The sequence below is a fragment of the Megalobrama amblycephala genome, linkage group LG7, assembly GCF_018812025.1.
Source record: "Megalobrama amblycephala isolate DHTTF-2021 linkage group LG7, ASM1881202v1, whole genome shotgun sequence".
Classification (NCBI taxonomy): domain Eukaryota; kingdom Metazoa; phylum Chordata; class Actinopteri; order Cypriniformes; family Xenocyprididae; genus Megalobrama; species Megalobrama amblycephala.
In genome coordinates, this window is record NC_063050.1 from 40,458,296 (window position 1) to 40,483,093 (window position 24,798).

The following is a 24,798-nucleotide window of genomic DNA, read 5'->3' on the forward strand; positions in this document are numbered from 1 at the left end:
AAATATTTAATTGATGAGTTGTCAACAGAATATATATCAATACCATATACACGGTATGATTTTACCTCAAAATCCAACAATTTGACACAAAATGATAACTGCAAATCCATGTTTCTCTGCTGGAGTCCAGCTGTTTCTGTGAATTGCAGTGATCCATTTGCTTCTCTTTTCTGTCGCTTTCGGCATTCTTTAAATATATACCTCAGGTTTTGTGTCAAAGCTATTTGTACAGTCAATCACAAAGCTCTTTCCCGTTTTGTGTTTTTCGTGGCATTCACACTGAAAACCAATGCTGCCACTCAGTCTTTGTGCCACTCAGTGGGCATGACCGCAGTCATAACGGTCGACGGTGACGTCATGTGCATACCCTCTATAGACATGAGAGCACATGGCACTCATAAGCCGCTTGTTCACACAAAACATGACGACAAGAAAGCACAGAGCCAGTGAAAAACACAAGCTGTGTGCTACACAGCATAAGAAATGCGGCTGATGTAAACAGGTGAAGTATCCACAAGAGGCACTATAAGCATTGCATGTTTCATGGCACTTTTAAAGCTGAATGTCCAGTGAGTGGCGTTTAAATAGCATGCTTTATTTTCTCAGTTAAACGTGACTATGGCAACATTTTATTACGTTGGTTGTAATGCATCATGGCAGTTCGGAAATTAAATATACAGTGAGTGGTGCTTAAAATGCTCTAAATAGCATTACCACCTACACTAAACCCTACCCTAAACCTAACCGATAGTGTTAACAAAAGCAAGATAAGTGAGATAAAATGCATTTGCTGAAGCAACCATGCATCCTTTTAAGATGCTTTGAGCTCTATGTGGAATATCGTGACTTATGTTTGACAGGACTTGTACCAGAGCCCCCTGCATTGCAAGTGAAAAATTGTATCAGAAGAGCAACCAAGCAAGTTTACTACCTTAGAATACATATGGAGCTGGTTATGTATTAGTTTACAAATCATGCACTATGAGATCATGACATGATATTATGTAAGGAACTACACAAAAAAAAGTCTTCATTGATAATTTGCCCCAATAATCAAAATTTGTCTGAAAAGGAATAACAGTTGTTGGAGTTTTTCTGCCTGGAAACTGCAGTGAATTGTATGTATATGTACGTTTTTGCAGTATTGCTGAAATATATGCAGATTCACGCATTTCCAATGAGCCTGGGTTGTATATAGATAGAGGACTACAGGTTCCTAGGACTGCTGCAATTCCTTTCCACGACTTTCACGCAATGTCACCATAGAAGTACGCCATGAATTTATACAGGGGCAAACCCCTGGAGCAACCTGAGGTTAAGTGGCTTTGCTCAAGGGCACAACGGCAGATTTCTGAAATAATCGGCAACACTATAAATAAATAATTAAATAAAAAACCTACTGAAGATCAGTTATATGCTTTCAGTCAAAGACTGTTATGGTGTTGTTAAATCAGTCTAGTTTATTGTGCTCTAAAAACATCAGCCCCATTTTTAACACTAACCTCTTGCGCTTGCCAGCAATTTGCCAGTTCCTCAGAACAAATGATTATTTTTCAGTCTCTCTTATCTCACAGGCACCTGTTATCATGAAAAACACTTTGAGAGATGTAATAGAGAAAGTACTAAATACAAGTTCCCGCAAACCTAGCTTCTGTATCAGCAGGTGGCACAGATTAATCTCTCCTCGTGTGAATTCGGATGAGGTGCTGCTGCTTCAGCCGTATTGGAAAATTGATCGGAGGAGCAAAGCAGGGATCGGTCAACTTAAGCCTAGCTCTCCACCAGGTTTTGGATAAGGCCCTGAGAGGATGAAAAGGGATTGTGTTATAAGGAGTTGTAAACAAATAAGCTAGAAAAACCCAAACAAACAAACAAAAAAAAAAAAAACACAGACACATGAATTATATTACCTTGAATGTGTAATGTATGGAGTACGTTACTAATTACAATTTTTGTCACGTAATTTGGATATCAGTAACAACAATTTGTAAGTAATCTACCCATCACTGGCAGTAACCAAACATCAAATGGTGGTTTTAATATGTAGAATGGATTGATCATAATCACAGAGATCTCAATGTTCCCAAAAGGTCAGTATACATATTCTAGGTAGTTTTACATTTAACATTCACTGGCCTCTTTTCAAATCATTTATGTACATACTAACTCACATGGACAGTTAATCTTCTGCCTACAGAAACAGACCAGTACCACAAAACATACATCCATAGTCCTGCATCTATCCATAATCTAGATTTGCAATCAGAAGAAAATGATGTTCATGGCAATATCCCCAGCTCTAAAACTAAACCCTGATCCTAATCTTAAACCATAACACTAAAATCTAACTGGCTGATAGGAATGTTGTTCCATGATCAACAAGGATGTTGACCACGGAACATGATTAAATCAAACTAAACCTAGAGCACCACCAATAAACTGATCTGCTTCACTCACTCGTTTTCAATTCATGAGTTTCAATTGGAATTGAATTGGTCATAACACACAGGTCACTGGGAATTGAATTGGAGTGACAGAAAGTGGAATTCACTGAATTACAAACAAAAGAAATCACCACACAAACAAGGCACTTCATTAGTTTAAAAATTAAACCAAAATTACATTAACAATAACATAATTTGACCAATTATGTCCATTTATTCTTCAGGAACAGAAAAGCAATTTTTAATTCTCAATCATGGTGATCCATATTAAAACTTGCTAGACGTAACCAAACAGCAGAAAGCAAGGATTTTAATTTAGTTGATTCTTATGAGTTATGTACACCTGAGAATGAGATCTTCTGATATGCAAATAATAGTTTCTCACTTAGTGCCTTGTCTTTGGGCAGCTTTCTCTTTTATCAAGGAAACTGATGATAAAAACACCCGTCTCTTTGCTAAACAGTTGCTACAGAAGTGTGAGCCCAAATAGCCTTTCTCTTGTCAAATTGCAAACATGTAAGGAGATGGAACACTATTTTAATTAGCATGGGTACTCCTTAATTTATGTAGCATATCTCATGCACGTTCACTGTGACAGATATTTTTAGGCTGAAACACACTGCTGTTTATAATATAAAACATTTTACTTAATATTTTAAAATGTACATGAATCGAATCAAAAGGCTCACTTCACCTAATGAAAGAGTCGGTCACATTTTTGATAGAAACATCTCAACACTCGATATGGCAGCTGCAGGAATGGAAGTCCTGTTTATCCTCCGGCATTTGCTGATAGACACACATAGAGAAAAAGGGGGTGAGTGGGGATCGAGACAAAGAAATAAAGAGACAAGAGCAAGCTGATCAAGGAGGAGACATTAGCTTTGATGCTCTGCTGGCTCATTAGTTGTGTTTGGTTATCAGGATGAAGTTCTTTGAGGATGTCAGCAGGGTAATGAGAGGTTAAGACACAGCACTCCACCTCTCATGCTCTGCTCTTGGTTTATCAGCACCCAACACACCAAGCCCAAAATAACTTTGATCAGTTTCCAAAGAGAAATGTACAGACTCCTCAGAAATGTATACAGTCAGGGAATGTGAAAAAGTTTAGGAAGGCCACATTAAAATTTCAGTATTTTTGAGCCATGAGTTATCTCTGGAATTTTTTTTCTTTAAAAAAAAAAAAAAAAAAAAAAAAAAAAAGGCAATTTTAGATTTAAATAAAGATATAGAACAAAAGGATATTTTGTGTTTAAAGTCCATATACATTTTAAAACCTTTGAAAATTACATTTTTCCTGTCAAAATTCCTAAAAAAGGGGAAAATAAGCCATAAGTTTAAATGAAATAAAGAGCATGCAAAATTGCAATGTCCACTCAAACCAAAACATATAGATATAAAAACGTACAAAATTCATCCAAGATTTCCATCTAAAAAACTGTGGGTTTAATATTTTATCTAGTATATTAAATTATACATGTAAAACTGTTCTGCATAGGAATGATCCATATAACAGCATTGTGTGAGGAACAAGCCAATATTTAATACATTATTAACTGCCCTCCTTGCACATTCACCATCTTAGCTCATATATGCAACAATGACCTTTTTAATTCCTAACACCTGATTAATTCCCAGATCTTCTCTAACATGACCTTCAAAAATCCATTATAAATATAGCAATAGCATATAGCATAACATACTAAAATATTCTGTAGCAAAAATAATAGCAAGGGTAAATTTACACAAATGTCAAAATTCTGTCATTATTTACTCACCCTCATGTTATTCTAAACCCATAAGATGATTGTTCATCTCAAAACACAAATTAAGATATTTGTATAATTTTTATAATACTTATAACTATTTTTTCTTTTTTTTAGTATAGTTAAAGGTGCCCAAGAATGCTTTTTCACAAGATGTAATATAAATCTAAGGTGTCTCATGAATGTGTCTGTGAAGTTTCAGCTCAAAATACCCCATAGATTTTTTTTTTATTAATTTTTTTTAACTGCCTATTTTGGGGCATCATTAACAATGCACTGATTTACACTCGACGCCGCCCCTTTAAATACTCACGCTCCCTGCCAAATGAGCTCTCGACTATATTACAGTGCATTTACAAAGATCACACAGCTAATATAACCCTCAAATGGATCTTTACAAGATGTTCGTCATGCATGCTGTATGCATGCTTCGAATTATGTGAGTAAAGTATTTATTTGGATGTTAAAGTTTTATTCTGAGTGAATTTGAGGCTATATGCTCTGTGGCTAACGGCTAATGCTACACTGTTGGAGAGATTTATAAAGAATGAAGTTGTGTTTATGCATTATACAGACTTCAAGTGTTTAAAAATGAAAATAGCGACGGCTCTTGTCTCTGTGAATACAGTAAGAAACGATGGTGACTTTAACCACATTTAACAGTACATTAGCAACATGCTAACGAAACATTTAGAAAGACAATTTACAAATATCACTAAAAATATCATGTTATCATGGATCATGTCAGTTATTATTGCTCCATCTGCCATTTTTCTCTATTGTTCTTGCTTGCTTACCTAGTCTGATGCTTCATCTGTGCACAGATCCAGACGTTACTGGCTTGTGTAATCTCTTAAACATGGGCTGGCATTATGCAAATATTGGGGCGTACACCCCGACTGTTATGTAACAGTCGGTGTTATGTTGGGATTCGCCTGTTTTTCGGAGGTCGTTTAAACAAATGAGATTTATATAAGAAGAAGGAAACAATGGAGTTTGAGACTCACTGTATGTCTTTTCCATGTACTGAACTCTTGTTATTTGACTATGCCGAGGTAAATTCAATTTTTGAATCTAGGGCACCTTTAAGCTTTTGTTTACCATATTCAGTGTATGTGTGTTGATTAATATACTTGAATAAAATCCTAACTTAAATTTGTTCATCATATAAAGCAATGGATTAAACTGCTCAATTCATCTGAATTTCTTTTACAATCTGTTTATTATCAAAGTCAAAGTTTAGGGTGAATGCACTTTCAATGGAGGGACAGAAATCTCGGGTTCATTAAAAATATCTTTATTTGTGTTTTAAAGATGAATGAAAGGCTTGGAATGACAAAATGACCCTTGGGAAGGGTGAGAAAAAATTATGACAATTTTCATTTTTGGGTGAACTACCCCTTTAAAAGTGTGACTGCACAATATCCATGCCAGGAACCTGAATAATAACACAGCATTCTGTCAGCACCCTTCTTCTCCGTTCAAAGGAACATGTTAACTCAACACATTTTAAAGTCCATTAAATTCTTCCTGACTGATGTGGCATCTACTGTTACACACATCAGAGCCTCCACAACATTATGGTGCTGTGGCGATCATCATTTACATTTCTGTGTATTACAAAGCATCTGGACAAACCTTTTTAGCAATTAATTTCTAACAAGCGGCTGCTGCCATCAATGCAAAGTCACAACCAATGACCAACATCTCCATGGCAAAATATCCTCACCATTTCATGTACATAACAGCAAGCCGTATGTCCTTGAAGGCAATTAACCCAGAGTTAATTAGAAAACGAGTCATGTGATTCCATTGGATGAGACAGAAGTGAGGGACTGGATTTAGAACAATGCTCTAATCATGCCACACAGTCTTGGAATTCATCACAAATGAACATGCAAATGTACAAATCCATTACAGAGCATTATGACAAAGGAAGTGAAGATGCTAGCAGAAAATCACTTTGAGTAATGACACATAATTTCTGTGTTTTTAGTTCATATAATAGGCATGAAGTCAAAAGCCACAGCGAAACACTCAGCCAACAATGCAGACACTTATATAAAAGGTGTCGACACCTTTGTCATGAAGTGCCATTTAATTTTTTTTCTTTGTAATCACGGAAAATAAATTAAAACTAAAAGTAAATAAAATAAATCCATTTTAATATTGTTTTGTGCGCCATTTGGTCCCATCATTTGTTACAAATGCTGTGTGTACCAGTATTTGGTAATATTGCAGTGGACAAACATACCATACTTCAAAATACAGTAAATAATTCTAGATTGCTTGATTCTTTACCTGAATTACTTAGATTATTAGAATGCAACTGGTTAAAATTTACAAGATTGCTTGTATGCTGTGTTGAAAATATACATATTTTATAACAGCCATTCAGAATCTTGTATTTGCTATAGTACTTATAAGTTAACACCAAACACTTTACACTTTTATCCCCCAGTTTCACAGACAAGGTTTAAGCCTAGTCCCAGACTAAAATGCATGTTTGAGCTGTTTTAACTGAAAGCAACTTGCACCGACTTCCTTGCCATTGTTTTGGCTCAAGATACACACCAATAATGTTTGAGTCTAAGGCACATTTATAAAGGCTACTTAATTGTACTAATTAAACTATGGCCTAACCCTGGCTTAATCTAAGCCCTGTCTATGAAACCAGGCCATACATTTTTACAATTTATTCTGCAATAAAACATTTCAGCCCAGAAAAGATATTGGTTGAAAACTTTCTGTTTCTTTGTTATTTGTTGTTTATAGTTGTTCTTTTTTTTTTTTTTTTTTTTTTTTGCACTTTAATCTGTAAAATCTGTAAACATTTGTTTAATTTATACATTTTTATTGTGTTTGTAGAAAAACAAAAATATGTGAATAACAAGCAAGTTTTGGGCACCAGTGATCCATATCCAGCTTAACATGAAAAACACTTAAAATGCCTTAATGTACTAAAACAGTGAAATTAAAAGACCAAACTCTGCATACACCTTATTGATGATGAATACTTTATACAGGTGAGATAAGCCCAGAATATGAACGCTATGTGTTAAATGGTTAAAGGGTTAGTTCAACCAAAAAATGAAAATGATGTCATTAATTACACTCGTAAGACCTTTGTTCATCTTCGCAACAGAAATGAAGATATTTTTGATAAAATCTGGTGACTCAGCGAGGCTTGTATTGACAGCAAGTTAATTTACACTTTCAATGGCCAGAAAAGTAGTAAAGACATATTTTAAACAGTCCATGTGACTACAGTGGTTATCAAAAATAACTTGTGTTCTGAAGATGAGCGAAGGACTTACGGGTGTGGAACGAGGGTGAGTAATTAATGACATAATTTACATTTTTGGGTGAATTAACCCTTTAAGTGTTTTCTTTATAATGGTTTTCAATGGAAACATGCGTAACAAGTTCCATTAATATTCTGGGTTCATCTGCTTACTTGTACATATATGCATCATCAATAAGGTGTATACTGAATTTAGACTTTTAATTTTACTATCTTACTTCATTAGTACTTTGCACAAACCTTGTAAAAATCATGGGCGGGCAATGGAGGAAAGCCTTGTTTTGCCCTCAAGCTGGGCATTCTATAAGTGTGTGACGTCATGTGAACACTTTGAATGTACAATACCAAGAAAAAAGTAATGTATTAAGCTTACACTGGGGGTGCCCTTGATCCTGGAGATTTATCTACCTGCAGAGTTCAGATCCAACCCTGATGCAACATACCTGTCTGTAATTATCAAGTGCTCCTGAAGATCTTAATTATCTGGTTCAGTTGTGTTTGATCAGGGTTGGAGCTAAGCTTTGCAGGAAGGTACACAAAAAAAAAAAAAAAAAAAAATCCATAAAAATAGGGCACAATGTGTTACGGTGGGTATGTGCTGGAGAGATGAAGCATTCACGGAGATTCACAAACAATAGACTTTAATGAATATAGAACAACGTAACACATTACACACCATAAACACAACAGAGAACGGACAGGGAGTGAAGGGAGTGAGTCCATAATAAAGGCAGTGCTGATGAGGAAGTCCAGGTGCATGTGATCCGTGATGATGGGGAGAAGACGAGGGAAGTGAGTGCAGGTGTGGAGACAGGAGGATAATGGAAAATGGAGTCCGGGAGACGAGGGATCTGTGACATTTGGGGGGAGGGCTGGAGAAACTGGCTCGAAGAGAGCTGGAGATACTGGCTCGATGGCGGCAGGAAGAGGGGTCCAGTCCATCCCCTCGTACACAATTAAAACCCCCACTGGCACAGGAGTGGGCTCAGCGGAGTCTGGAGAGGGTTCCGTGGAGACTGGAGAGGGCTTCGTGGAGACTGGAGAGGGTTTTGCCTTCTTCCTCTTCCTCTTTTTAGACCGCCCGGACACAACAGAGGGGTGTGTCTCAGATAGGATGCAGGGGATAAGCTCACTGGAGGGGTATGTGGAGGAAGATGGAGATTGACAAACTGGCCAGGTCGCCCGTGTTTCCCTTATAATCCTGAACCTCTTCAACAACGAATTTTGAGTCATTTAAATACAAAATCAGATTAATAGTATCGATTAAGGAAACATAATTGTCAGGCTCGTCAAAGCGGATTGTGCTCTAGTCCAGACCGTCCAAAAACAGGGCGTTTAAATGAGCATCTGGCCAATTTGTCAAGAAAGCTAACTCAACAAACTCCTCCACATACCTCTCCAGCGAACGTCCAAACTGCAAGAGTCCGATGAGCCTATATATATATATATATATATAATATAGTGCCCTCCACAATTATTGGCACCCTTAGTAATTATGAGCAAAGGTGACTGTGAAAAAATCTGCATTGTTTATCCTTTTGATCTTTCATTCAAAAAATGCACAAAATTATAAAGTTTCATTGAAGGAAAAGAATTGAATGTGGGGGGGAAATCACATTATGAAATAAATGTTTTCCTCCAAAACACATTGGCCACAATTATTGGCATCTTTTTATTCAAAACTTTTTGCAACCTCCTTTTGCCAAGATAACAACTCTTGAGTCGTCTCCTATAATGCCTGATGAGTTTGGAGAACACCTGACAAGAGATCAGAGACCATTCCTTCATGCAGGATCTCCAGATCCTTCAGATTCCCAGCTCCATGTTGGTGCTTCTTCTCTTCAGTTCATTCCACTCATTCCACACGTGGGCATGGGGTACTTTTTATCCATGTGTGCACCAAATCCATCTGGTGAGTTTGCTGCGAAAAAAAACCTTTTTTTAGTTTCATCTGACCATAGAAGCCGGTCCCGTTTGAAGTTCCAATCATGTCTGACAACTGAATATGCTGGAGATTGTTTCTGGATGAGAGCAGATAATTTTTCTTTAAACCCTCCCGAACAACTTGTGGGGATGTAGGTGCAGTTTGATAATTTTTTTTAAGGCTTTCTGAGATTAAAGACTCAACTAATCTCTGCAATTCTCCAGCTGTGATCCTTGGAGAGTCTTTGGCCACTCAAACTTTCCTCCTCACTTCACATTAGGACGATTTAGACACACGTCCTCTTCCAGGCAGATTTGTAACATCTTTAGTTGATTGGAACTTCTTACTTATTGCCCTGATAGTGGAAATGGGGATTTTCAATGCTTTAGCTATTTTCTTACAGCCACTTTCTATTTTATGACGCTCAACAATCTTTTGCTGCACATCATATATATATATATATATATATATATATATATATATATATATATATATATATATATATATATATATATATATATATATAGTAGTACAGTAGTCAACATTTGAAGTGGATCAAAATCTTTTATCAAAGTTGTCCTAAAACCTTCTTCTTAGGACAACTTAGTTCTTAGGACAATTTTGATTATCCACTTTTTTGATCCACTTCAAATGTTGACTACTATATAATGCATACATGTATTATAATGCTCTTTCACTTTCCTTGAGAGTTTGTCATACACAGCACACTTACTGTAAGTGAGATGTGATAGTATAATTGAGTGTCCATTTTGCAATCATCAGTCAGTGAAGACGTGTGTGTGAAAGGACTGGAGAGTCTGAAGATCAGTTTGATCTCTTTGAAACAGTTCAGCCTTGTGCTGCATCTCTCTAGAGATTTGAGATGGCAGATCCTGTGAGCATTTCACTATGCCACTGTGTACTGGTGGACAGAGTTTGATGTCCCTGTGCAGTATCCTCCATCACCTCATCCTCCACCTTGAATAAAACACCTGTAAAAACAGGACGCAGACTGACATATGAGCTGCAGGCTGACAGAACATTTCCCATGTGGTTACAGACATCAGTCTCCCCTCATTCTGTACTCCGATTTCAAGGTTGTGTACATACATTTTTATTTCTGGCATTCTTTACTTAGTGTTGTTATTATATGAGATTATAAAGTTGGTATATAAGTAAAACTATATTTAAAATGCACGTAGTAGTAGTAGTAGTAGTAGTAGTAGTAGTAGTAGTAGTAGTATGTAGTCAATAGATCGTAATAGTGTGGATCTGGAATTCATTAAATCCTGTAAATCATTTAATTCCTGTAATTTGTGTTGTGTTTTTCAAAACTTTACATTCAGATTCTAAGAGTATTCTGCTACTTTCCTGAAATTGCAGTGTGGAAAACCATTCCTTTCTGAAGGTTTGACTACTGTTATTACTCCACTCTCCAGCAGTGCAAAAGATATTCATCCATCCCTCTCTCTATCTCACTCTCACTCCATCTAAGCCCTCCAACTGATATTTTCAGGTGTGGAGTCAAACAGCCAAATGAGCAGTCTCTTTGACAGAAATAGAAAAGGCCAGATGTTTCTCTTCCCGCTTTTTTTTTTTTTTTACTGGTAAACTAAAGCCAAGTTGAATACCAGGTCTCACCTGTAATGATTCAAGTCATTCCAGAAACATGGGCAGTACACATACTGCTGATTACTTACAATTTCAACTTGGGTGGAAAAAATCTTAACAAATGCTGGAAAATTCTTGAAAGTCCTCAGTTTTGAGATGTTACGTAAAAAAAAAAAAAAAAAAAAAAAAAAAAACACAACAGTTGTACATGTATAACTGAAGACTTGGTTTCCTTTCAATCTATAAACTGAAATTTGATTTGGAATGACAAGAAGAGAAAGTTACTGATATAAATAATAATAATAATAATAATAATAATAATAATAATAATAGACCTCAATACAGGAACATTTGTGGACCAGGTTGGAAGAATACAATACCCCAGAATGCATTGTATTCTTCCAACCTGGTGCACAAATGTCCATTCATTAAATACAATACAATACACACATTTCTATTTCAAGCCCTACAAACCTTTACATTTCAAGGCTGACTTGAAGTTATTTCAAACAAGATTTAAAGTTTTTCTCGATAAACTTTTATTATTATTATTATTATTATTATTATTTATTTAACCCTTCTATTACCCCCAAATCTAGCAACAATCAAGGCCCCCGGCCTTGGGTGCAATATCACCTTGACCAGTCCATGGCAAAATCCAGGCAGGATGAGGCAACTAACAGGGCCTGCAAGTCTCCTAGCCTTTTTAATAAAATGACAATAAGTAAAGCCACCTTGAGAGTCAGAAGCTTCACAGAGGCTGACTCTAAGGGTTCAAAGGGAGCATCTGACAACCCTTCCAATACAATAGAGAGATCCCAAGATGTAACCTGTGGTCAGCAGATAGGCCTCAACCATCTAGCACTACACAAGAAACAGGACCCCACTGAATCCCCTTAAGTTTGGTTATGGCGAGGTGAAATGGCTGCCACATAAACCTTAAGTGTAGCAGAAGTCAGTCCAGCTGCAAAACGCTCTTGAAGAAACTCCAATACTGAACCATCTGGGCCGTGAGCTGGTTTAAGATGATGCTGCTCACATCAGAGCCATCTTAGGAAAGGCGTACAGATGCCACCTCGGCCACGTCTGTAGCATGGCATCCAGTCCTGGAGGAGCAGAAGGATGGGGAGAAAACCAAAGGGGACAGTGAGTTGACTCCTCAGAGGTAAACAAGTCCACTTCTGCCTGGCTGATCCTCTACCATATGGACTCCACTATTTGAGGGTGGAGTCTCGAATCTCCAGGTGTCAAACCTTACCTTGTCAGTTGTAATAATCTTGCGATGGTAACATACCCTCAGAGATGGACCCAAGGCGAAAAACCAGGGACTCCTACACATAGAAAAGGCATGGATTGCTCGGTGTGGGACCCTTACAATAAGCATGGGTTTAGTAAGGGTTGAAACCCTTTGTTTCTGAGCCAACAGTGAAAAGGCCTCATATGCAGAAAGCCTAATGGTATTACGTTGCTGGCCGTAGCCATAAGACCCAGCATCCATGCATTTAGTAAAGGTACGAGGAGACAAGACCAGACAGAGCGGAAAAACCCGATATTGGTACTGCTGTGTGAGAAACGGAACTAGTTCCGGTTTCAATATAGTGGGAAGCACACCGAGGATGATACTTGAACCACACTCTACTGTTCGAGGAACCCAATGGTAGACATTGGGCAGAAGTTTCCATGGTGCCAACTTGTCTGAATGAGGAATTAATTTTATACTTTCATTTAAGTTGGAGAGGGAACTACCTAACTGTCCTGAAACAACTCGTTGGCAGGAAGCAACTGAAATGAATTCATGTTTTTTTTATGATCAGAGATGGGGCAGAAACCCAGCCAAGGTCTGCCGCTACCTGAAACACCAGAGGTGGCTGAATGATTCCTAGGAGGGAATGAGGCAGAGAGGTGGATTTTAGATGTAGAGGGCCCACTCTTCCTCCCTCTAGGGAGCATCTGACGTCAGGGCCTCTTTTTCTCTCCACACTTGGCTGCTAAGACAATCCTGAGGTCAGGTCTGCCCCCTGCAGGCTGGGACTGTGCACTGCACTGCCTGAACCCCCAATCCTTACAAGGGAGTACACGAGCAGCAAAACACTGGCCCTCTGCTCCTCCCTCCTGTACCTGGCCGCAGGACGAAAGGTAGAAGGACCAGCCTGCTTGACTCGGCGAGGGATAAAGTGCTTTAACGCCTCAGATTATTTATTCGCCGCCTGAAATGTGACAATGTTTCAGTGACGGCGTCGCCAAACAGCGGCCAGATGGTGATACTGGGGCATCCAGCAGAAAAGCTCTCTCTTTATCTCTTATCCCTGAGAGATTGAGCCACAGATGCCTCTCCGTAGCCACTGAAGCAGTCATAGAATGGCCAGTAGTATGGGCCGTCTGGAATTTCAAATGCAGGAATTGAATTGGAATTTAAAGGGGACCTATTATGCAAAATTCACTTTTGCATGGTGTTTGGACATAAATGTGTGTTGGCAGTGTGTGTACACAATCACCCTATAGTGATAAAAATCCACCCACTCCTTTTTTTTTAATCCACATAAATCATAAGCAGTGTCTCATAACAAGCCATTTCCAGATCCCTGGCAGTGTGATGTCACAAAAGCCACAGGCCACGCCCACGAATGTTGACAGACACTGACGTTTGAAAGTAGACCCGCCCTGAGTGAGTTCACAGCAAGTCCGCCATTGCTGCACAGTGCACTGACGAGAATAACTCTCAAGCGTTTTAGGTGTTCTGTAGCTAGATGGATTAATCCACATAGCTCTCTCCATTTACTCCTAAAATCGGAGCCTCTGAAGATGAGGTGGATTAACTTGGTTTTCCAGGAAAATGCTCCCTCTATTCTACCGAAATTTGTTTATGTATTAGTGAATGCATATCAATACAAAGGGACAATACAAAACAGAAACTGTGCTAAAAATATGCTACTCAAGGATATACAAGTAAAAACTGTTCGTGATCCATCTTACAGTCTCCAGAGTGATACTGGATACGACAATAATGAAGGGGAGGGCACTTTATTACAGTTCATCTGAGTTTATTTACGGGTATAAAGTTTATTAAGCATCACCCGAAAGGCATAATGTCTATATATTAATTTACTGTTAGTTGTAATGAGTGTTTCTGTGTTCATCGCTATGTTGGTGATACAAGGGAAAGAGAGAGAGTTTATGGATAATATTTTAATGCTCACTTGCACTGTGTTTTATTAAGCTCTTACAGTGATTTTCTAGAGTGAAAACAAATGCTTCATCTTTTGTGTGAAGTACAATAAACGTCATAAAACTCATCTATATTGTTTTGGCCATCATTCGGACGGTACAACAGGCTTTTAGTAATATAGAGTAGTCAACATTTGAAGTGGATCAAAATCTTTCATCAAAGTTGTCCTAAAACCTACTTCTTAGGACAACTTAGTTCTTAGGACAACTTTGATTAACGTTTTTGATCCACTTCAAATGTTGATTACTATAGTTGCTAAAAACAAGAAGACAATATAAGTTATAACCATAATTGAACTAAACTATACCTGTTCTATCTCCATGCAGCATATATTCACAGTTTCTGACATTATAGTGCATCCTGACTGAATCCTGACAGGGGAGAATGAGCTCTTGAAGCTCCGCCCTCTTAGGCCGGGCACAGCAGCTCATTTGCATTTAAAGGGACCACACTGAAACGGCTCATTTTTGCTCAACCACTAAAAGTGGCAATTTTAACATGCTATAAAAAATGATCTGTGAGGTATTTTGAGCTAAAACTTGATGAACAAAATGTAAAAAACCTGATGTAAAAAAAAAAAGTATACATCACACACTATTGTTGGAAATCTCAGAAGCATAGACTAGGAGACTTTGGGATCTCTTTAATCAGAAGTTTACTCTTTATTGAGAAACACGCTGTACGTCGCTGTGGTCATCCAAAAATCTGACTAAGGCATTGTACTTGGTAGTTCATATACATTCAAGGGGAGGGATACATAGAGTAGAGGTGTGGACAATCTAAACAAAGGATGCAAATGCAGTACAGGAATCAGATAATTCCCTACATTTCCCAGCCATGATCTAAAGTAATCAGCATAAATGTGTCATTCAAATGCATAGGTGCTAATCCAATCAGTCTGACAGTATCATCCATACCTTTACATTATCATAGAGACAAAAGCACCGCTGTATCTTGAGCTTGTCATGCCAAATGGTCAGGAAGACAAAAGGTTAATGTCTCAGACATCTGGGCTGCCTGCCTTGATCTCCTTTAGAATGTCATTATCTTTACCTCAAAATGGAAAACACAATATACCTCACCTTAGTAATTCATGTGAGGTGATGTCAGTATGTAGGATCAACAGATCTTAAACGGATTATTAAATTTGTAATCCCACACTATGCACCATTTGTAAATTTGCGCACCTCTTGATATTTTTTTTCAACCATTTCCGAATACACCAGCATAAACTAGAGGCCATTTCCCTTGATGCACATTCAAAGGAAACAACATCTTCATGTACAGAGACCCATAGTGGATCCAGCAGCTGCAGGGTGAAGGCACAGCGCCTTTGTTGCCTAATTGACTGCATGTGGCGGAAATAGACATGAATGGGGTGTCAGACCGGAGCCAGAATGGAACATTTGGATGCGGAACTAAAGAAGCTGCCTTATCGGTGAACACATACACACAGACCGTTCGCTTTTACAAAGAGATAGAGGAGACATGCACACATACACACAGCCATGAAAAGACTGAATCCAGTGTCCTGTGACACTCTGATAACATTGGAGCAGTTTGAAATGTTTTCAAGAATGGTTTTTACTGCATCTCGAGACCCATCAGGACAATAAAACATTTTGGTTGAGTGTACAAATTTAGATTTATAGTGCTGTGCTTCTTTTGAACAAAATAAAAGGCTGATAAAACTTTAAACAGGCAAGATGGAAACCTACAAGATGGTAGACATAGTGATTTATTTGTTCTTGTACGGTGCACGTTAGATTGGAAAGATGTGCACACTATAGGGGGAATTGTGTCTGCTGATAACATTGTTTATATTGTTTTAGCATCTAAATTTTGGAAATTAGGAAATGGATCAATAAATTCATTTATTTTTTACATAAATACTCCATGCAAGAGTGGTACAACTGTTCAGTGAATTGGTGCCTTTGTGTACCAGCAAGCATATTGTTCATTAATGGAGTTTATCCATTCATTTTATGCTTTTCCTGCAAACCACTTTTGTGCTTTTCTTTCAATCTAATGACATGCAGCTTGCAAACAGCAAAAGCAATTTCTGCTTATTCCCGTTTCCTCTCTTTATTGTCGCGCATGATTGCAATACACATTGTTGCAGGACATTTTGCAAGAAAATATGTATTTCCAGGGGCTCGTCGAATTACCATGTGTATATGGTTCATTAATTTTGTCCTACAGCCCCTGAGCTGCAAGCCACAATCCTTGAATTCCTTTCAGAAACCTCAATTATGCTAACGAGATCAAGGCATTTAGTCCTATTAAACCTGTTAAAGTTTGCTGCATATCGTTCTGGCTTGCTAACTTCAGAGTGGGAAAGTGAGAGAGAGAGAATGCATAAAAATTAGTAAAACATACAAGCAAAATTGCATTAATGCGATTAAGAGATTACTGAGAGCTGCACACCTTTGCAACTGTTTTTAGCATGCATTATAAAGTCACCGGGTACTCATTATAATTGTCGCAAGGGTAGCTCTTTGAAGAAGAGCGTTAACAACCTGAATACATTATAAAACTGAAAGCTCTACAGACTCACTGCTTTTCTTAGAGACGTATGGTCCCCCTGGCTTAAAACACTCAAGTTCTTTATGACAAGGCCCAATAGAGACAAAAGCCCATTTCAATCCCATTATGTTTAATTTTAGTCTACTTAGACATACTCTGTGCTATGATTATACAAGATTGTTGCATATTAGATGACTATAAACGTCAAGAGTCCTTGTTTTTACCATTCCATAGGTTATGATGACAAATATGGATACAAAAGTATGCCTGCCATGTGTCTGTTTGTTTCTATTTTGACTTGAATGTGTCCTTTTACATTTTTTTTTTTTTTTTTTTTTTAACAATTGGTGGTCTTGGCAAGCATCACTATTATTATTGCTCATACTTGCAGAAATGAACTCCAAACTGCAAATAGAGTGGCTCTGGAAACCGTACAATAATTCTGTGGGCTCAAAACATCTTGTGTGAAAACATCCAAGTCTCTTTAAAAACATGGTATGTATTTGACATAATGGAACTGTAAAGTGCTGATCTGCTACAAACAAATGAAATATTACCACAGATATTGATATTCCAGGCCTTCAAGCAACATGTACGAGAGCCTGTCAAGGATAATATAACATGTTGTTATTCAGTAGTATTTTGTATCGTCTAACACGATTCTGCCCGTTGGAACATATTGGAACTGCACATTTTGAAAAATGACTTTGCTGGATGAAAGTAATTATTGGTCGTAAGTGTGTCACCACAGGGCATGAACTGGACTCAGTTGAAAAATTCTCTTTGTGGAATTGGATTAGCAGTTGGATGCTCTCTATGTTTCCTTCACTCTTTCATTTTCACCCTTACTAGCTGCTGGGTAGAAAAAGTGAGTGAATGCTTTCAGCTCTTTCTGGATCGGATTAGTTCAGGTTAGTCAGAGGATGTGTGTCACCTTTCCTTTGCTGCCATGCGTGCACTGTGATGACAGGTTTTGGTTGTGAACGAAACATTCTGCCAGGAATCATAAACAGTTACAAATCTAAATCTCATTTCTGCCACTATGGTTAAGCTGCCTAGAATCCACATTCTTTGATACGTGAATATCCACAACACAACAAATATGCATAATGTCTCTGCTTGGAGTAATAATAAGATGTATTTAAAAAAGAAAACCAGCTTGCATACACTAAAATAAAGATCCTTCACTGGCATCTATGGTTCCATAAAGAACCTTCAACATCCATGGAACCTTTCCATTGCAAAAAAAAAAAAAAAAAAAAGGTTCTTTATAGTGGAAAAACCTCACATTATTAAAATGTTCTTTACCCTAAGAATAAAATAATGATTTGCTTAAAGGTTCTTTTGGGAACCTAAAATGGATCTTTCATTGTGAAAAAATGAACCTTTTAGAACCTTTAATTTTTAGAAGGGTCATAACATGGATTTTTTTATTTGAATATGGTGTGATGTAAAATGATTTGTCTATGTCTTGCTGTAGATTCCGTTATATGCATATGCATTTGCCAGTTTTTTCCCCAGATTTGGAGCTTATTTAACCAAGCTCCAAAAACAGTAAAAGAAAAAAAAAGTTTTTAATGAGTAAAATGTTTTAAGCTATCAAACAGACCTCCTATACAAGGTCAAGGAAAATTTGATTTCTCATGTCATGACCCCTTTAAGAGTGTACAATTGAGGTTATGCACAATTTTTTAGAAGAGTAGTACAATGAAGCTCTGCTGTGTTTTGATTTAAATGTGATGTAAGTGAATTTATATATATATATATATATATATATATATATATATATATATATATATATATATATATATATATATATATATATATATATATATATATATATATATATAGAAAAGCATACAGAAAAAGATCCCTACAACCTGACAGATATCACTGAAATGGGTGTCATGAGATATCAGACCTGTCACTGTGACAGCCCTAGGCTCTGTAAACAGCATAGAAGAATCTATTGTTTAACAACCCATTGTTTATCAGAAGTTCTGTCAGTCATTTTGAGATTTCTGCCTGTCAGTCTTAAGGGTCTTTGGTAAGGGTTTGCTGATATCAGGGCTCCTGATATGAGGCTTGTGTTTTCGCACATTTAAGGGTGGACAGCAAGCTATTATACCACCAAAGGGCATTGCGTTTCTTTTGTAACTCATTGGAACATGGAAATTTAAAACCTTGTTTGAAGTTAAATGATCATGGTCGCTCTTAGTGGCTGAAATCAGTGTTCATATAGCCGTGCTCATTATCATACAAATGAGCTTGGATCTAATTAAGGCCATCCTAAATCAAACAGAAATTACAAAATGACTTGAATCCAATCAAGCAAATTTGCTGTTCCCTTCTTATGTCAGAGACATGGAAATATGTCTATGTAATTTCTTTTTCAGATCAAAACCTTTCACTCTTTCAAAAACTTTTTTAAAATCAAAACTCAAATTATGCTAAATGTCGACCTGTTGTGAGAATAGAATGCATACTTATAGTTAACAAATGATTTTAACAAGCATGTGTTTAGGATGTTCAAAAACCCATACTACCATGTTACTGATATTATTTCTGCAGTATGCATAGTGCGCACACTCACAGTGAGCAAAGGTTCTGTATGCATGGACTATCCAACCGGAATACTACATTTGTCAATGAGTTGTGAACAATACAGTGCAATTGACCCTTCGCCGGGAGTTTGATTGACAATCAATTTTCTCACCTGGGCTGGTCAATTCAACTTGACCTTTCATTTCCTTTTTCACTCATGATTTGATTGGAAAGACATATGTACACAAAATTAAATAATAAAAAGAATGCATAGTTCACCCAAAAAGGAAAATTTAGTGATCATTTACATATAGCCTCATGTTGTCTCAACCATTTGACTTACTTTCTTCTGTAGAATGCATTTTGAAGATCATTTGGGGTCCAAACAACATCGGACCTCAATGACAGCTTCTTTTTTTTTCATATCTTCTTTTGTGTTTCACAGACGAAAGAAAGTCTTACAGGTTTGAAATTATATGAGCATGAATAAATAATGACTAAATCTTCATTTTTGGGTGACTTATTCCTTTAAAACAGGGGTGTCCAAACTCGTTCCTGGAGGGCCACTGTCCTGCAGAGTTTAGCTCCAACTTGCCTTGACACACCTGCCTAGAAGTTTCTAGCCTACAGCAGGACCTTGATAGCTGGTTCAGGTGTGTTTAATTAGGGTTGGAGCTAAACTCTGCAGGACAGTGGCCTTCCAGGAGCAGGATTGGACACCCCTGCTTTAAGATTACAAAAGAGAGAGAGAGAGAGAGAGATGACAATTGGACCCCTGCTGGTAGATCCCATAACTACACAATTCCGTAAACTCCAGTGACAGCTTCATTATATTACAGTAGATGCTTTACCAGTGCCCAATTTTTCTGGAGTGTGAAATGGGTTTAGCTCTTTGCAGCCTTTGATGTCCTAGCTAGGTTTGCTTCAGTTGATTTTAAGGAAAATAAGGGTTACTCTTCATTTCTTAATATTCCTTATGCTATTTGAGATTAAATAAACCATCAGTGGCAACTAACACGCTACTCATTGCCAGTGGAAAATCAAGTGGGTGACATTCCAAGAATTCAGTTACCAATACAACCCCCTATACTGCAGTTAATAATAACGACTGTTACTCCACCTGTTCCTCGGGTCTGCGTCTAAGAGAGACACTATAAATGAATATAACTATAAAAGAATAATCAAACACTCATCTGATGATGCACACAGAAATATATGCAAATGAAATAAAAGCAAACTCTCATTGATTGCAAACCTCAACTTCACTAATAGCAGCCAGCATATATCAAAAACCCAACAGACAGTTTAAAAGTCAGAATGTGTGTGTCTTACCAACTAACCAACTCCTGTATATAACAAGCCCTGTCAAAAGTCTCCTGACTTTGAACAATGACACTTTTAGGAAACTATTCATTAACACTTCATATCTGGCTTGGTTTACTTATAGTGAATCATAAGCAGTGTTGGGTAAAGTTACTTACCTAAATACTTTGCGTTACTTAGTTACTTTTTATTAAAAGCAATGTTACATTACTTTTGAAGTGAAGTGACTTGTGGCCAAGTATGGTGACCTGGAATTTGTGCTCTGCATTTAACCCATCCAAGTGAACACACACACTGTGAACACACACCCGGAACAGTGGGCAGCCATTGCTGCGGCGCCCGGGGAGCAGTTGGGGGTACGGTGCCTTGCTCAAGGGTCTCACCTCAGTCGTGGTATTGAAGGTGGGGAGAGCGCTGGATATTCACTCCCCTCACCGACAAACCCTGCCGGACCTGAGACTCGAACCCATGACATTTGGGTTACAAGTCCGACTCTCTATCCATTAGGCCACAACTGCCCCCTTTTTCTCACCTGGGCTGGTCTTGCTTGTTTGTTTTATAATAACAACAAAAAAGTTATATTTTTGGCCAATATTAAGGCCCTTTTACACCAAAAGTGAAATGAATAAGCCTCAGGATGAAGGAAATGCATATTTATGCCTATATAGTAAGGGCGCAGCTCAGACAAATCTTTCAGCTGTGCTGCCAATCTGGATTAAAGAAGAATAGGATACAGGAGAAGAAAGTTCAACACTCTTATTTCTAAACCTAATCTAAAGTAATTTTTTTGCTTATTAGTATGGTTGAATTAGATCATTGAAGGTCAGCAGCAAAGATTATTGGTTAATAAAGTGAGATGAAATACATAAAGTATATTTGTGTAATTTAATATAGTTAATTATTACAGGTTCGCGTAAAATTCTGAGAGTGCATTTCACTGTCCTACAAGAGTACAGGAAATGCTTCATAATGGATTTCCTGCCCAGTTCTCTCAATGGTCTATGAAATAGTGATCTTTTAATAGATGCTCTAATTTTGTCAATTAAGGTTCAACATGGCTGAGCAATGGGTATTAGAATATCAAGAATATCGATCTTGACATTTCACAAAGCTAAGACAAGATAATTTGATAAATTACACCTAATATTTTATCATAGGAGGTGGTCAGTCCTAGCCTGGATGCCAGCCGAACTTAGCCCCGCCCACAACATTTTGAGGTCGGGGAGTTCGGTCTGGACTCGATCCGTATAGGAGTAATTATGGTGCGTTCAAGTCCTCCTGGGAATTTCGTATTTACGAGGTGGGAAGTCGTGTGTATGACGGTAGGTGCGTTCAAGTCACTTTTCCTCGGAGTATGATGGCGGTGTGCCATCTCTAAATTAATTACACAAAATAACAACACTTCTGCTTCTAGAAAATGTAGAGCAAAGAATGTGCATTAGCTGTATGTTGCTTTATTAAGTTTTTTAATTAATTTATGAAGCCATTGTAAACGTTTTTGTTACATATTACATTTTTACATTGTGATGCCTATTTTTTGCTGGTAATCAGCTTACTTTGTTGTAAATAGAAAAGCCTGACAATGTCACTGCTAAATACCTGTAAGTATTGTGGTATTTCACTATAGGCTTGTTTGAGATGAGCAAATTCTGCGCAGAACCGATCACCGGTGATCACCGCGAGATGCATGCCGGTTACAAATGTGTCCGAGGGTGGGCCGCCTTGCTCTGATGTCATGCCGACGTGTGTCAAAAACCTCTCGCGAGTGCGAGGCGGACGTGTCGGATTCTGCAGTCGAGCGCAGTTGCTCTCCACCGACTGCGCTGACCAAAAGCACGATGGGAAACGACTTGCTGACGACACAGCTTAAAGCTTATTGGTTTAAACAACCGTTGATGTATTGATCTGATTTAAAATTTTTGATTTTAAAACTCTAATATCATGTTTTTATGTGTAAAAATAATGTGTGAATATTCCCAAACTCTCTGACACAGTGATCTCTCTATGGGTTATGCGAACGTTGTCATTTATAAAAAAATATATAAAAACATGTCTATAATTAAAGTAAAAATGATTGATACACACATCTTTCGAATGGAAATAAATAACAAGTACTTTGGGTGTATTGTTCATTATGTTTATTTTCATATAAAAGCAACAGAACTTAAATTACATCCAGTTTATCAGCAACACAGCGCACGAGTGTGAATCCCGCGATATCCGCCTTTGATCTCGTAGGTTCTGATCCACTACGAGAACAGAGAACTGTTCGTCTTGCCTGCACTTTTTTCACTCCTCCCCTAACTGCAGCCGCCTACTCTCGGCTGAACTTCAGGCGAGGCTAGGCGCATCTCAAACAAGCCTTATGTTTCTGACTGACACGCCCCCAACTCGTACAGATCGGAGCTTAAAGAAAATTACGAGTTTACCACTGGTATTTACGACATTGTGGTGGCGTTCATGTCGGTTCTGCTCGTAAATACGATCTTTCCAACATGACTTGAACGCACCATTATGCCCGAACAGAAACTGTTCGGACCAATCACATTGTCAGGGCGATGATTGACAGATTATCACCAGAAACGTCATCAAAGAGCGCTTGGGGAGTTTGATTGACAAGCGATCTAACCAATCAGAACGCCGCATCCGCTATTTTGTCCGACAAAGCAGTCAGGAGTTAGAAAATTAACATCGGTGGAGTTAAACTTGAAAAATTGTGCATATTGACGTCTTTCCGCGTTTGAAACAACATTCATTCTCATGTTCATTCATGTTTATTTGATGCTATAAATGGACTAGTAGGAAGAGATGATCGGTTCACGATCCTCTTGAGCTGAGGCGCTACAGCAATCTGTCACGATCATGGTCACAACCCATTAAAGAGCCACAAAACGGTTTTTATTGTTTGAATTTTTTAATAACTACACAGTTTGAAAGCTGGGATTTTGTTTAATATCATAAGTAACCTGCTCTGTCTCGTCTGTCGATGTGTTGTCAGTTTCCTCTTTGCTCCGCGATGTATTTTCCACTCTGTGTGGCGTGACAGCGCCACGGCTTGTCGGACAAAGCAACAGTAACTAAGGGGGGCGAGTCTTTGCGAAAGGTCAATTAGTTTACAACAATGATGGCTGTTGAAGAACTGAGATGTGTAGATTCCGCCATCGCGTCCGTTATAGAAGATATCGACAGCGCATTAATTTTAAAAGAGGAACAGAGGACCGCGATCAAGGCATTTGTCGATGGGAAAGATGTCTTTGCCGTCCTTCCTACGGGATTCGGCAAAAGTTTGATTTATCAGCTGGCCCCGATGGTCGCTAAGAAGAGTTCTGTTGACAACTATGCGTCGCTCAACATACGTCACTTACTCTGTAGCTCTGATTGGTTGTAGGTCTATCCAATTGAGGTCTTTCCTGGATCGGTTGAAATACGCCCCATAATCAAAGCCCAATGGAGAAGTATCAGACTCATATTCGAACTAGAATTGAGTATGACCACGTCAGGCTAGGTCAGTCCCACTTTCTCTATTTTATCATACTTTCTCTATCTTACCAATTTTTCTATCTTATCAAAGGCAAATGCCTTTATATTGAGTTGAGGAACATTAGCACTGCTCTCTATTGACTGCTCAAAGAGTGAGCTGCTAAACGTCTTTCAAAATGAAATGCACTGTTAATCCGATGGACTGTCACAGCCTTTACTGTTGGGGTGTGGGTGTGGGGGTGGGGAGATATTTGTTCTTTCTCATCCTCTCGCCCTCTTTCTCTCCTTTCATTGAAAAATAAACGTCAGTCTAGAGTCAGACAGTGTGAATAATGAAATTCTTGGGCAGGGACGTCTGGGCAAAGAGGAACTACACATTCACACAACACAGTATAAATAATGGGTATAAACACAATCTCTCTCTCTCTCTCTCTCTCTCTCTCTCTCTCTACTTATTAGCTGTCTCAACATAAACAGAGAAATGCCGTGTAACTTACATTTACTGCACACAATTGACTCAGTGTTTAGCTTACAGCAACTGACATTAATCCACGTGTTGTTTTTTTATCCTGCTAAAATGACACTGTTGCTATCACATAAATGTTATTAGCCCACATATGTAAATAAACAGACCTTATCTATCATTTAAT

The 24,798-nt window shown here is 38.0% G+C and overlaps 1 long non-coding RNA gene across 1 annotated transcript; it reads right to left on the reverse strand.

The window, feature by feature from the left end:
- Positions 1–468: 468 nt before the first annotated feature.
- Positions 469–5,062, reverse strand: LOC125271463. The gene is made up of 3 exons (XR_007185630.1): positions 5,008–5,062; positions 3,139–3,233; positions 469–1,800 (listed from the first exon to the last, which is right to left on the reverse strand). It is a non-coding gene; the product is annotated as an uncharacterized LOC125271463 (long non-coding RNA).
- Positions 5,063–24,798: the final 19,736 nt, after the last annotated feature.